This window comes from Penaeus monodon, unplaced genomic scaffold (assembly GCF_015228065.2).
Source record: "Penaeus monodon isolate SGIC_2016 unplaced genomic scaffold, NSTDA_Pmon_1 PmonScaffold_9043, whole genome shotgun sequence".
Classification (NCBI taxonomy): Eukaryota; Metazoa; Arthropoda; class Malacostraca; order Decapoda; family Penaeidae; genus Penaeus; species Penaeus monodon.
Window position 1 is genome coordinate 69 of NW_023664374.1, and position 13,834 is coordinate 13,902.

General features: G+C 44.0%; 2 pseudogenes; one reads left to right on the plus strand and one right to left on the minus strand.

Annotated features, from left to right (window-relative positions):
- The first annotated feature begins 456 nt into the window (after positions 1 to 456).
- LOC119572003 lies at positions 457 to 5,943 on the plus strand (annotated as a pseudogene).
- An 89-nt stretch (positions 5,944 to 6,032) lies between these two features.
- LOC119572002 lies at positions 6,033 to 13,824 on the minus strand (annotated as a pseudogene).
- Between the last annotated feature and the right edge of the window lie 10 nt (positions 13,825 to 13,834).

Below are 13,834 nucleotides of genomic sequence, written 5' to 3' on the forward strand. Positions count from 1 at the left end.
TGCATTATTTTTTTCAGCTCAGAAAAAATTTCAGCTGTATAAGACATACTTTTTTTTATTACTTATTTTGTGTTTAGAGTATTGCATGAAGTCTGAAAAGGCATAGTAATACGTAAACTTAGAAGAACCATCAACCTTTGTTTATCTAAGAAGAAATGTGTCAGGAACATATTTGGGTGAAACAGCATGACAATCAAGCGTAGATGAATACAAGAATAATCCATGGTGCATAGGGTGTTGAAAATTTATGGTTATGTTTCCCTTGATTTTATTTTCTGTTTCTGTTTATTTTCATTATGATGATATTAATATTGTGATTTCAAATGGTCTACTAAAGATACTAGCAGTTACTTTTTAGAAATAGAATTTGAAGGAGTAAATGAATATGTGAATATGCTGTCAGATTATATGTACATTGACTAATATAGTTTATTACTTCACATTTTCTCTCTACAGGACAGAAAAATGCCATCAGCACAGAGATGTACAGAGACACTCCGTGCCACCCTTGTCTTCCGTTCTTTAAAACGAACTCATGATATGTTTTTATTGTGATCAAGGTGCTCTGCCACCAACTGATTTATCTCTAGAAAACTGCGACGATTAGTAAAGTCAAGAGATCAATATGGTCCTGTACTTGGTATTGTGGCTCAGACAGACACAAAGCAGCAACACAGCAGATGTATGACAGCACCCCCAATGATCATCCTGTTACAGCAACACAATGGGGAAGCCTCAGGTCCACTAGCACCCCAGCACCATCAGGACCTCAGCACCATTACCCCCCACACCTCCCCCACAGAGCATGGCTCTTGTTCCAGCCACACCCAGCACAGGTGCCAGTGCCAGTCAGCAGTCACTTGTTCCAAGGCGCCCACCTACCTTACCCAGACCCAAGTGGCATGCTCCTTGGAAGCTCGCTCGTGTCATTTCGGGTCACCTTGGCTGGGTGAGATGTGTTGCAGTTGAACCAGCCAATGAGTGGTTTGCTACTGGCTCTAATGATCGTGTCATCAAGATCTGGGATCTGGCTTCAGGGCAGTTAAAACTCTCACTGACTGGCCACGTGTCTGCAGTGCGTGGCTTGGCTGTGTCACCACGCCACCCCTATCTCTTTTCCTGTGGTGAGGATAAGCAAGTCAAATGTTGGGATCTTGAATATAATAAGGTAAAGTATATGGTTATGCTTTTGTTGTGTAGGGATTAAAGGACAATATTCCTTCACCAATAACACAAAATATGAAAGTTGTATTGCCTAATTTATTATTAGTACAAAAATCATTTTATAAGAAATCAGTAAATGAGGAAATACAGTCACTTACTTTTTTATGATTATGCTAAGGGATATATTGTCTTTGCATATTATTATTATTATTTTTGTGGTAAGCCATATAAAGAGCCACACTAAAAAGTTAAAGAATTATTCCACCAAAGGTGTCAGGTCAAATACAGCTAAAAGAAAAGAGAAAAAAAAAATCATCAAACGACTTTTGAAGGATGTACAAGTGAATAGCCTCACCTTGAGACTACAGTGAATAACTGTTTGGAGCTTGGAGCAGGCTAGCTGCACATGGAGTGTATCCTTCCTAGCTGGTATTTGGGCTTAGCTCATTATTGCAGTAAAAGATGCCTACTGTCATATAATGTTAATCTTTACATCTACAGGTTATTCGGCATTATCATGGTCATCTCAGTGCCTGTTATGGTTTGGCTTTACACCCCACAATTGATGTCCTCGTGACTTGCGGCAGAGACTCCACAGCACGTGTGTGGGACATGCGAACCAAAGCCAATATCCACACACTATCAGGACACACAAATACAGTTGCATCTGTTATATGCCAGGCAGCTGAACCTCAGGTTTGTAAAATGATTTAGTGAAATAACCTGTGTTGTATATCAGTACCTAAATTAAATTAAGTAATTAAGCTACACAGTGTAGGAGGGGTTCTTATCTCTCCAATCACTTTTTGAATAGGAAATATATGACCAAAAACCTTAAATTGGCAGATTCAGAGTAATCAATATCTGCTAGAATTTCTTTTATGAATAGCTAGGAACAGAGCAGGAAGAAAAATCATATTGACTTTATCATTTGCATAATAACACTAGCACTAATATTAGATAATGTGCAAGTAAAACAACAAAGGGAAGTATAGGAAAACACGAATATGCTGAAGGCCTTTTTGCTTTATTGCTTCATTGGGGCATAAAGCAAAAAGGCTTTTGGCTTATTCTTTTGTTTGAAAGAGAAGGACAGACATGATTGAATGAAAGAGAGAATGAGAAAAAATGCCATGCTTAGGAGAGGAGCCTCTGACGTCATCAGTGCTTCTCGCACTTTTCCCAAAATTTTATTTTGTTAGATGGCAGTTGCATTAAGGGGTGAATTTTGTCAAGACTACTGATTGCATTGATTTAATTTGTTGATTAGATTCATTTTAGGAAGTTTATTCTTTAGGAAGTTTATGCTTCCGCATAAGTCTCCCCTGCCAGGTCACAGCCTCTCCATCATTAAGACTTCTGCAGTGCCTCCTCGTGGCCACCCATGGGTAACTGGGTACCTTGCGGTCCCAGGCTAAATCTGTGGGGGATCTCGGAGCAGCAGGAGGCCCCAGAGGTACGGAGTTATGGCCACCGGCGTGTGGACACGCTCTGGCTTCGTACCAACTCCTGCCCCCTAGCCACCCTGGGGTAATGGGCGGCTCGGGGGAGTGGGCCTTGCCAGTCCTCCTCCCCCCAGAATGACCCTCTGGCAACGTCTCTTTTAAATGGAAATGCTGGGGGGAGGGGTGTTGTCCCTCCCACCCAGCAAGTAAGGCGGGCTGTGGGTCCCGCGGGGAGGGCAAATGTCGGGGTGCAGGATTGGAACGAGAGTTACTCGTTCCCGCCTGCGCCCCGGCAGGTGCAACCCCCATGAAGCTTGTGGGGAAAGCCCTCGGAACCCCACAGGTGATAGGCGGTCCCACAGCCTCAAATAGGAAAAAAAAAATTATTAACCAAACCCTTTTTTTTTTTAAAAAAAAAAAAATTTTGGAAAAAAGTTTTTTTTCAAAAAAAAAGGGGTATCCCAATATCCTTTTTTGTTTTAGAAAAAAAATTTTTTTTTTTTTTTAAAAAAATTTTGAATGGGGGGGCCTTTAGGAAAACCCCAAACCCCCCCCAAAAAAGGGGGAAGGGGGGGAAAAATTTTTTTTTTTTTTTTTTTTTTTTTTTTTTTTTTTTTTTTTTTTTTTTTTTTTTTTTTTTTTTTTTTTTTTTTTTTTTTTATTTTTAAAAAAAAAAAAAAAAAAAAAAAAAAAAAAAAAAAAAAAAAAAAAAAAAAAAAAATTGAACTTTTTTTCCCCATGCAAAAAAAAGTTTTAAGCCCCCCCCCAATGTAGGGGCCCCCCAAAGTCCCCCCCCAGGGGGTTTTGGGGGGGGCCGATTCCCCCGAGGCCCCCGGGCTTATGCTTCTTTGGGGCCCTTAAAAAGGTTTTTTGGGCTTTCTTTTGTTGGGGAAAAAACGACGGGGATTGAGGGGTTTCGGGGTTTGAAGAGGGCCACGATCATTGGGGGTTTCACTTTTCCCCCTGCGAGGTCAATCAGTTAAGTAGCCATTAGTCGACTTCACCTCTGCATGAAAGGTTGAATTGACTATCATTGCATTGAGATCTGAAATTGCTTTATGCTTTCATAGTCCCTTTGCAGAATACATCTCTACCATTCATAAACCATTAGAGGCTTCTAGCCAAACCGCAGTGTGGAACGTATTGCGCCGGCATTCGCATTGTTTCTGGGGCACTCAAGCAGAGGCTTGCCTTACGAATGTGGCCCATGCTGGAGTGATCAGCCTGCTTAGAATGCCTCTACTCACTGGGCTTTGCTTCCCAAAATGGGTTTTTGTCCTGCTCAGGCTCTGCAACTCGATCTTGTGGAATTGGTGGGAAGGTACAGTCCAAGGACGTAAGCTTCGTTGTCCCGCGCAGGCAATCCTCCGACCTGCAGGTTACTCGTGGCCCCTGAGTCTGGGTACCCCGTACCAGGCTTTGTGGGGACCTCGGACCACCAAGAAGCGTCCCGGCCCGCGTGGCCACCCTAGGGTTTCACCTGGCGACACAGGGGAAGAGTGGGCCCGTGGCTTCCCACTCCCCCGAGCTCTGCACGTTTCTTAACGCAGCTGAGCGGGTTGCCTCGATCCCAAGCGCGTACATCGAACGCTGGGAGTCATGGCGCTCAGGAAGGAGAATACCTCTCCTGGCACCGTTAGGTGCCCCTGAAGCTGTCGGGAAGCCGCGGGAATCCCACATGGGCGTCGTCCATGTGGGGCTTTCGGCGTGTGGGAAGGGCGTGACACGGTTATCAGCGAATCTTGACTGAGGATTTTGGTCGAAGCTCTTCTTGGTAATGACGCTTACCCTGCTACCAGATGAAGAGGGTTAGCGCCCCTCCACGTGAGACTGCGCCGTCATGTCGGTGGAACGATCTCGCAGGTTCGTGAACGGTTGCCTACATTCTCGACCAGTCTGGTACAGTGATCCTCGCACGAGTTAGCTTGAGACAAGCATGTCTCGTATGTCCTTGCTGGACCCTCCTCCATCAGCAGCGAATTAAGCGCTACAGAGTCAGCTGGCAGATTCCCGCTGAAACGGTTGGGATAACTGCAGGTATCGTGTGCCGAGGGGGTGTGGCCCTGCGGGACTGCCTAAGGCTGGGTGGACCTTCTCGGGTCTTGCATACGTCCCTTCCATGGCCGCTGGTACCATTCCTCTGACCTGCTGAGTGGCGTGGTTCCCTTGGACAGGGAAGTCGACCGATTCTGAACTGGGAATCTCGTGAGTCACTCGTGTGCTAACTGTGAAACCAGCAAGGTCTTTGCTACGCCCACAAATCCTCTCTCTGGAACTAGACCACCTACTGGAGCTCAGGAGGAGCAGTCTGGTTTACCTCCTGGCGATCCACAACGCAAGGGATCCGTTCTGCGTTGAGTCTTGCTGGAACGCGTCGGATTTGTCGTGGTTAGACTTGCAGCCTACCATCCCGAGATTACAGAAGCGTTTGCGCTGGCTGAGGGATCAACTTGCGCGTCCATGCAGTGCTCGGACACTGAAATGGCGTAAGTGTATGGATTTGAGGGTGACTTCGGTATCCCGTGTCAGCTGGAAGCAGCTCCTCACACGCATCACACGCGACGGACACAGTCTGTGGGTCTGACTGAGATTAAGCTGACGGATTCCACGTTCTGCAAGGTCGAGTGCTTGCGGCACTCTGAATTCTCCCTAACGAGGCGCTTAAGCTAGGGGTAAACTGGCATTGGCCTGCGAAAGCCGTGATGCTGGCGGTCGACCTTATCCGCTTCCCTGGGGCTGGTCATCTCCTGGGAGACATGGGATGTAGACTGCATTCTGTCACATACCAGAGTCTCTCGTCACACTGATCCTTGCTGAGGCGCCTGCTGTAACCTTATCCACCTAGAGATGGAGCTGTGTGGTTCCCTGACGCAAGCGTTCGCGATCAGGATTGGGCAGTGACCGTGTCGAGCTTACATCTTTATCGACTGCCAATCAGGCGTAGCCACTAGGCTGGTCCTATGGGACCTACATTGGACTTCTGCAGACACGCTGTGAGACCTCATTGACGTCTGGAGTCACTTGGGGGCTCTCTGATCTCTGTAGCATGAGCGGCCTGTGCATTGCACTGGCAAGACGCTGGAGGGACCTGTTGGACTGAACCGTAGGGTCGAGTCGCATGCGCGGCAGACGTAGCACAAAGTTTACCTTACTGCCTAGATGTTCCAATCGTTGTTAGTTGCGGTCATAGTTCATAAGAGCTGTGAGGGTCCCTGGATATGAACAAGATGGTTCAGGTGATTCAGTCCTTATGATACAAGCTGGTATCAGGATGATATCATTTCTTTGGTGAGTATATACTGCCTCGTACATGAGTCGTATGAGGCTTGTCTGAACGTTAAACGAAATGGAGACCTTTGCAATCCGCGGTATCCTAGGCTCATAGGACCTACTGTGCTACCTATGCCTAATTGTCTATATGGACTACTGCCCTTGAGACCAATTTCCTAACAATCGGCTTGGGACTTGGGCGTAGCTCAGTTGGGACGTATCCAAGTTACCTAGATGACTGGCCTGCTGAGGATCGGATCGCTGGCTCTAGGAACAAGTGGAGCGGCCCTAGGGCGCCCGGTGTCTTCAGCCTTGTGATGATGATATATTATATATCATGTATATATATTATTTATATATATTATACTATCATGTCTTATATATATAATGATATATTATATATATATCATTTATATATATATATAATTATATATATATAATATATTCATTTATTATATATTATTATATATTGTATATATTATATTATATATATTATATATATATATATATATATATTATAATTATATATATTCTATATATCATTATATATATATATATATAATTATATCTATCATCTATATATTATATATTATATAATATCTATTCTATAATCTATATATTTAATCTATATCTATATATATATCTCTATATTCTTATATTATCTCTATATTATACTATCATATTATTCTATCAAATTTATATATATATCTATTATTCTATCTATTATATTAACTCATATACTATCTATTATATCTACTATCTATATTATCATTATCTATATCTTATTCTATATCTATATCATATATTTATCTTACTCTATCTTATCTTTATATTATTTATAATTTATATATCATTTATATTCTCTCTATACTTTCTCTTTCTTTCTATATCTTCTCTTATATCTCATCTCTATTTTCCTATCTCTATACTCTTATCTCTCTCTTCTTATCTCTCATTCTCTACTTATCTGCTTCTATCCTATCTATACTCTATCTCCTTATCTTTATTCTCTATCCATCTCCCCTCTCTCTATATATCTCTCTATATATCTATCATCTCCTATCTTCTCTTATTCTTCTCTTATCTCTATATCTCTATTATTTATATACTCTATCCTTCTATATCTCATCATACTCTATATCTCTATTCTACTATCATATATCTACTCTAATCTTCTCTGCTTCTTATACTCTCTATCTACCTCTATACTATCCATCTCTATCTCTCTACTCCTCTATATCTTCTTCCCTTCTATCTCTTCTCTTATATATTATTTATTCTTACTATCTCATATTATTTTTCTATATTATATTCTAATTATATTTATATCTATATATATATATATTATTATCTAGATATATATATCTACTATATCTTCATATTCTAAATCTTATCTATTATATATATATTAAATCTTATATTATATATAGTTCGATTATCTATTATTTATTTATATTATATTATTTTGTATTTTCTTTATTATATTATTATATATTATATATATTATATTATATTATATTATATTATATCTTATATATATTATATATATATATCTTAATTATCTCTATATTATATATATATCTATATATATCTCTTCTCTATCTCTCTATTATCTTCTATAATCTCGCTCTTCATAGTATCTATATTCTTATTCTCTATCTCTATCTAGTTTTTCTATTACTCTTATCTCTATCTTATATTTATCTCTCACTTCTTCATCCTCTATCTCATATCTCTCTCTCTCTCATATTCTCTTATCTTCTCTATCATCTCTTCTATCTCTATTCTTCTACTCTCTCTATTCTCTCTCCTATCTTCTCTCTACTTCTTCTCTCTATCTCTCTCTCTTCTCTCTCTCTCTCATCTCTCTCCTTCTCTCTCTGCTCTATATCTCTCTTCTCTATCTCTCTCTCTATCTCTCTTCTCTTCTTCTTCTTCTTCCTTTATTTTCTCTATATTCTATCTATCCTCTTTTCTATCTTCTTTATTCTCATCTCTATCTCTATTCTCTCTCTTCTATTCTTTAATTATCTTTCTCTCTATAGCTTCTCTATATCTCTATATCTCTCTCCTGCTTATCTCTATCTTCTCTAACTAATTCTATCTCTATCTCTTATCTCTTATTATTTATATTTCTCTCTCTTCTACCTTATCTATCTATATCCTATATTCTATATATATTACTAGCTCTCTATACTATTCTCTCTATCTTTAATCTCTATATTATCTCTTTATCTATCTCTCTATATCTCTATATATCCTTCTCATTTCCTCTATATCATATTCTCTATCTATTAAAATTTATATTCTTATACTTCATCTCTTCTATCTATATATCTCTTATATATCTATCTCTATCTATCTATATCTCATTATCTATATATCTCATTATTCTGTTATAATATCTCTATATTCTCATTCTCTTATATCTATCTTTTACTTATATATACTAATTATATATATCTATATATATATCTATTATATATTATATATTATATCATCCATCAAGGGGCTAACGCCGACGGGGCGCATGGCCGCATCCACCCTTCGCTTCCAGCCACGAGGATCCCTCGAGGCGAGTCTCCAGGCAGGCACCGCCCATCTCTAGTTCCTCACGACAGTCTCGTCGAGCTGCCCAAGCCATGATCTCCTAGGACGTCCCACAGGTCTCCTCCACCCAGGGTTGTCTCGCAGAGAGACAACCTGTGGGCAGGGTCGTCCATAGGGAGGCAGCTAGGTGCCATATAGCCTGAGTTGGCGATCCCGGATTATGCAAGTAACAGTCCCATGCCAGTCTCACGGTGTACCGCCGTTGGACACGTGGTCCTGCCAACTGTACCCCATGATCCGGCGAAGGGACTTGTTTACAAAAGGCATCAAGGCGAGACTCCAAGGCACTGGATAGCGTCCAGGTTTCGCTCCATAGAGCAAACTGGAAGTATCAAGGCCTTGAGACCGCAGCTTGGTCCTTCTGCATAGGTACCGACTCTCCAACGCTCTTGTTGATCGGTTCATGGCTCCTGTTGCCAGACCAATCCGTCTACTGACTTCCTGGTCTGACAACCCAGAGATATGGACTACGCTACCAAGGTATGTAAACTTTCTGTGACTTCAACGTCCTCGCCGCAAGCATGGATCGACTGAACGGGTTCCCCTAACAGGCCCCCAAAGTCCTGAATCTTGGTCTTGGTCCAGGAGACCTCTAGGCCTAGGGGCTTCGCCTCATTGCTAATGCATCAAGAGCCGCCACAAGTGACTCCAAGGACTCAGATAGGATGGCAACATCGTCGCAAAGTCAAGGTCCGGACCTTAATATTGCCTAGTGTTGCTCCGCACTGACTTTGGCTAGTAGCTCTGCTCATTATCCAGTCCATACAAGTGTTGAAAAGTGTGGGTGCAAGGACACAGCCTGCCTCACCCCTGAATTAACAGGGAAGAATTCGACATACCCCCACCACACTTTACAGCACTTTCAGTACCAGTATAGAGGCTTGCTATCATGCCATAATCTGTGTCGGAATTCCCCTGAGCCTCAGGATCTCCCATAGCGATTCCCGATGCACCGAGTCAAACGCCTTCTTGAGGTCGATGTAGGCTGCAAGCACCCACGACCAAACTCACGACGGCGTTCCACAATTACTCGAAGCGCTAGTATACGGTCTATTGTGGACTTGCCAGGAGTAAATCCAGACTGCTCCAGTCTCTGGTGCCTCAGTAGGTGGTTGCGGATCCGTTTCAGAAGAATGTGAGCGAGAACCTTGCTGGTATGCTGAGGCAGTGTAATGCCACGGTAGTTGCTACAGTCCCATCGATCCCCTTTCCCCTTCCAGAGAGGGATGACCACGCCCCTCAGCAGGTCAGGGGAATGGTACCAGACTGCCAAATGGCAGTCAGGACTGTATGCAGGCCCCGAGCCATAGTTCACCCCCACCTTTAGCAGTTCAGCAGGGATATCACATATGCCTGCAGCTTTCCCACTCTTCAGCTTGGAAATCGCCAGCCTAACCTCTGTTAGGGTAGGAGATTCCTCGCTGATGGGTGGGTCCGGCACAGGCACTGAGACATCGCTTGCATCCAAGCTAACTGTTGGAGGGTACAACTGTTGAAAATACTCACCCAACGTTCACGAACCCCAACATGATCTGAGATGATCCGTCCATCCGCTGATCGGACTGCGTCATCTGTGAGGAGGGCTTAGGTTCAGTTTTCTTCAGGGCTTGGTAGCAGGGCGAAGGTCATTTACCAAGAAATGGCTTTCGACCTCCTCAGCAAGATTCCTGATGAACTGTTCCTTGTCCCTTCTCAGCAGTGTCCGAGCCCTACGCACCATGGAACGACGCAAGACTTGATTCCCATTCAGCCGAGCCTTGCGACACGCTTCAGTGGCCTCTAATGTCTCCAGAGAGATGAATTCTGCCTTGTCCTTGGGCGTACGCCAATGGACTCCTGAGCTGCTTCGAGTGTTACGCGCTTGAAGGACTCCCACAGAGCAACTGGATCCGTCGGGTTGCTGGTTTCTGAGAATCGGTCAGAGACTGCCGTGGCGAACCCACGGGCACACTCCTCCTCCCTTAGTCTGTCCAAGTGAAACACCTTAGGGTGGCACTGGAGGGACGGGGATTTTGAAGTGGACCCGCAGGGTAGCCACAAGCAGCCTATGGTCGGTGCCACAGAACTCAGCACACCCGGTAAACCCAGCAGCTCTGGAGGATCCTCCATCGCGTGCTGACAAGAATGTGGTCGATCTCCTTGGCCACTGTACCCGTATCGCTGTACCAAGTCCAGCGATGCGAGTTGGAGCGCTGGTACCAGGAGCCGAGATCCTCATTTTCTGGGACCTAGCAAAGTCCCGGAGAAGGAGGCTATTCTCGCTGCTGGGATCAGCTCCCGAGCCATGGGGGCCGACAGACATCTCGTAGCCAGCTCGGTCACAGCCGGATACCGCATTGGTCGCCCAGAACAATGCGAATGTCTCGCCGGGGGCAATCGTCTACACAGATGCGAGTTTGGCGTAGAACGCCTCTTTCACTCGGTTTTTATGTACATCGGTAGGAGCGTATACAGCAATAAGAGACATGAAGCCAAAAGCATGCTTCAGTCTCAATGCCATGATACGCTCATCAACCGGTGTCACCTCGACTACCGCAGGCTGAAGTCGACTGGAGATGCTATGGCTACACCCTGGGGTGGTGACCATCGCTGCGGCCCGACCGGTAGTAGGTGTAACCACCCACACTGATCGTGCCGCTACCAGGGCAGCCACCTCAACTCCCAGTCGCTTCAATTCCCGCGATAGCAGAGGTAACCGCTCATCCTGCCGCAAGGACCGGATGTTCCAAGCGCCTACCCGGAAAGCACGCCTGAGGTTAAGCCTCGGGTGGTCACTCCGGGTGCACGCCACCTCTGCCGCCCCCACAACACAGCCCAGATAAAGGGGTCGGCAGGCTGTGGGACCGCCTATCCACCTGTGGGGTTCCCGAGGGCTTTCCCCCACAAGCTTCATGGTGGGTTGGCACCTGCCGGGGCGCAGGCGGGACGAGTAACTCTCGTTCCAATCCTGCACCCCGACATTTGCCCTCCCCGCGGGACCCACAGCCCGCCTTACTTGCTGGGTGGGAGGGACAACACCCCTCCCCCCAGCATTTCCATTTAAAAGAGACGTTGCCAGAGGGTCATTCTGGGGGGAGGAGGACTGGCAAGGCCCACCTCCCCCGAGCCGCCCCATTACCCCAGGGTGGCTAGGGGGCAGGAGTTGGTACGAAGCCAGAGCGTGTCCACACGCCGTGGCCATAACTCCGTACCTCTGGGGCCTCCTGCTGCTCCGAGATCCCCCACAGATTTAGCCTGGGACCGCAAGGTACCCAGTTACCCATGGGTGGCCACGAGGAGGCACTGCAGAAGTCTTAATGATGGAGAGGCTGTGACCTGGCAGGGGAGACTTATGCGGAAGCATAAACTTCCTAAAGAATAAACTTCCTAAAATGAATCTAATCAACAAATTAAATCAATGCAATCAGTAGTCTTGACAAAATTCACCCCTTAATGCAACTGCCATCTAACAAAATAAAATTTTGGGAAAAGTGCGAGAAGCACTGATGACGTCAGAGGCTCCTCTCCTAAGCATGGCATTTTTTCTCATTCTCTCTTTCATTCAATCATGTCTGTCCTTCTCTTTCAAACAAAAGAATAAGCCAAAAGCCTTTTTGCTTTATGCCCCAATGAAGCAATAAAGCAAAAAGGCCTTCAGCATATTCGTGTTTTCCTATACTTCCCTTTGTTGTTTTACTTGCACATTATCTAATATTAGTGCTAGTGTTATTTATGCAAATGATAAAGTCAATATGATTTTTCTTCCTGCTCTGTTCCTAGCTATTCATAAAAGAAATTCTAGCAGATATTGATTACTCTGAATCTGCCAATTAAGGTTTTTGGTCATATATTTCCTATTCAAAAAGTGATTGGAGAGATAAGAACCCCTCCTACACTGTGTAGCTTAATTACTTAATTTAATTTAGGTACTGATATACAACACAGGTTATTTCACTAAATCATTTTACAAACCTGAGGTTCAGCTGCCTGGCATATAACAGATGCAACTGTATTTGTGTGTCCTGATAGTGTGTGGATATTGGCTTTGGTTCGCATGTCCCACACACGTGCTGTGGAGTCTCTGCCGCAAGTCACGAGGACATCAATTGTGGGGTGTAAAGCCAAACCATAACAGGCACTGAGATGACCATGATAATGCCGAATAACCTGTAGATGTAAAGATTAACATTATATGACAGTAGGCATCTTTTACTGCAATAATGAGCTAAGCCCAAATACCAGCTAGGAAGGATACACTCCATGTGCAGCTAGCCTGCTCCAAGCTCCAAACAGTTATTCACTTGTTAGTCTCAAGGTGAGGCTATTCACTTGCTACATCCCTTCAAAAGTCGTTTGATGATTTTTTTTCTTCTTTTTCTTTCTTAGCTGTATTTTGACCTGACACCTTTGGTGGAATAATTCTTTAACTTTTTAGTGTGGCTCTTTATATGGCTTACCACAAAAATAATAATAATAATATGCAAAGACAATATATCCCTTAGCATAATCATAAAAAAGTAAGTGACTGTATTTCCTCATTTACTGATTTCTTATAAAATGATTTTTGTACTAATAATAAATTAGGCAATACAACTTTCATATTTTGTGTTATTGGTGAAGGAATATTGTCCTTTAATCCCTACACAACAAAAGCATAACCATATACTTTACCTTATTATATTCAAGATCCCAACATTTGACTTGCTTATCCTCACCACAGGAAAAGAGATAGGGGTGGCGTGGTGACACAGCCAAGCCACGCACTGCAGACACGTGGCCAGTCAGTGAGAGTTTTAACTGCCCTGAAGCCAGATCCCAGATCTTGATGACACGATCATTAGAGCCAGTAGCAAACCACTCATTGGCTGGTTCAACTGCAACACATCTCACCCAGCCAAGTGACCCGAAATGACACGAGCGAGCTTCCAAGGAGCATGCCACTTGGTCTGGGTAAGGTAGTGGGCGCCTTGGAACAAGTGACTGCGCTGGCACTGGCACCTGTGCTGGTGTGGCTGGAACAAGAGCCATGCTCTGTGGGGAGGTGTGGGGGGTAATGGTGCCTGAGGTCCTGATGGGCTGGGAGTGCTAGTGGACCTGAGGCTTCCCCATTTGTGTTGCTTGTAACAGGATGATCATTGGGGGTGCTGTCATACATCTGCTGTGTTGCTGCTTTGTGTCTGTTCTGAGCCACAATACCAAGTACAGGACCATATTGATCTCTTGACTTTACTAATCGTCGCAGTTTTTCTAGAGATAAATCAGTTGGTGGCAGAGCACCTTGATCACATAAAAACATATCATGAGTTCGTTTTAAAGAACGGAAGACAAGGGTGTGCACGGAGTGTCTCTGTATTTTTTTCCCGTGA